This window comes from Cuculus canorus, chromosome 1 (assembly GCF_017976375.1).
Source record: "Cuculus canorus isolate bCucCan1 chromosome 1, bCucCan1.pri, whole genome shotgun sequence".
In the NCBI taxonomy this organism is placed as follows: domain Eukaryota; kingdom Metazoa; phylum Chordata; class Aves; order Cuculiformes; family Cuculidae; genus Cuculus; species Cuculus canorus.
The window spans coordinates 154,330,874-154,332,961 of NC_071401.1; positions in this window are offsets into that span (position 1 = coordinate 154,330,874).

Consider the following 2,088-nt stretch of genomic DNA (forward strand, 5'->3'; position numbering starts at 1 on the left):
AACATGACTCATGATGTGAAATGAAGATGAGGGTCGAAAACCAAAAGCAAGCCGCTCTCCCTCCCCCAACACCTGCTATCGCTGCTCACATTGCAGAGCAAAACCTGCTCTAAATACTCCTTGCCGGGGGTCAGGGCATCATCTGATGTGGAAAGCCCTGTGTGTGCTACCCACTAGAGCTGGTCCTCCTGCCCACGCCTGTTCATTTGCGTTGACACCGTTGGTGGCAGATTTGGTGATGCAGAACCCAACCCTCAGCTCATTGACCTCCCAAGGGGCCCCTGTGTGAAACTGGAATCCTATTGATGCAGCTAAACACAACACCCTGCAGCACCCTTGTGTCAGCATAGCCAGCAGCTCGTTCACAACGGCATAAATACAGACGGGCACCCTGGTTTTCCTGCACATGCTGTGGCTTGAGTTCCTGGTGGGGGAGAGGAGCAGGTTCATGCCCATAACCCACCCACTGCCCTATCCTTGTCCCCAGTCAGGGTGCCCCTGCACTGCGTGGAGGACATCCAGCTCCCCGGGGCACACGGGAGAGCAGCACCCCTGGCACGGCGGGTGGCAGGCCAACGCTATCTGCTGGCCTGTGTAATAAAGGAGGGAGTTTAAAAATAGACTTTGAGCTGCGATGCCGGAAAGGCAGTGAGACGTATAGAGCGGTTGTGTATTTATCCTACACACCCTGTGTCTGACGCCCCACTGGCAAGGGGACCTGCGTCAAAGCAAAGGCACCGCTTGCCGCTCATGGGTGCTTGCTGAGGGCCCCTCATGCCAGTCTTCACCACCTTAACTGTAGGTAGTGGTGGGTGTGTGGGGTGGAGGGAAGCCCCAAGCTCTCTCTTGTAGTTACCAGGGCCGCTCATAGACACCCACCCACCACCTCATCCCAAGGCCATCTGGAGCAGTGGGAAGCACACCCCTTGCCTATGCCTGACCAATCCAATCTGCGACTCCTCCGCCCCCGTATACCCAGACAAAGTGGCATCTCTCAGGACAAAGCCTTTCAATAGATCCCCTGCCCTCTGCCCTCTCCCAAACAATGAGAAACCAAGTAATATTGTGCGAGCTGAATAAAAAGATCTAAATTTAGAGTGTCTGATGTGTTCTTGGTTTCCTGCCATGACTCCCCTCCTCCTCCCCGACCTCCCTCTTCATTGCTTGCTAGCCTTCTGCACAGAAAGGTTTCTGAAAGGGTGAGATCACCACCAAGACCCTTGTCTCCCCAGTGATGAGACAGAGGGGAATTCCAAGTTTGACTTGAGTCTCTATTTTTATAGGGCAGGGAGGAGGAAAGCACACCGTTTTCTGCCTCACCGGCTTAGATATGCACAAAGGAGAGGGAAACCTAAGGTCAAGAGAGAGGGAACTTTCTCTCCCACTTCAGTCTTTTTGTGCTGTGGCCTTGACATGCTCCAAACACACTGCCCGTATGTTTCCACCTGCTCATGGTATCCTCTCCTCCAGCTCTGCTGTGGCACGTCCTTGGAGCAGCACTGCCTTTGTGCCATTCCAGCCCAGAAGCCTGAGATTGTAGGACCCTCACTGTCCTCTCAGTTTCCCCAAGCAGGTCTGGCAAGAAGCAAGCAGAGCAGAAAGAGCAAATAATAGAGGCAGAAAATGCCCGACCCAACTGAAAAAAAAAAAGCCAAGAGGAGAGGAGGGGTGTTATCCAGCAATGTACTCTTGATGTTTAAACAAGGGACTCCCTTGGGTTAGTGCCTGATAAGGCTGGGTGTCAGGGGAATCTATTCATTTGTTTTCCTTTTTAAACAAAAAGGCCTACCCATAACCACAGTGAGGAGGGAGCCAACACCTCTTGATGAACAGACTTGTCTTAAGGGCACATGGGGGAAGCCTTTCAGTCTTGCTCCTGGAGAGGAAAAGAAGGCCTAGACTGTGACTACTGACCACACCACTCAGTGTCAGTGGAAAACAGAGCGTGGGCCAGCAGTATTTTCTGCCTGAGGATGGACAGCAGGAGCTAACTTGAGCTTGCCAGCACGTCTGCAGGGTGTCTGGAGGTGCAGAGGTCCTTTCCAATAGCAAAATTGAAGCAGATGGGCTGGGGGACTGCCTCAAAAG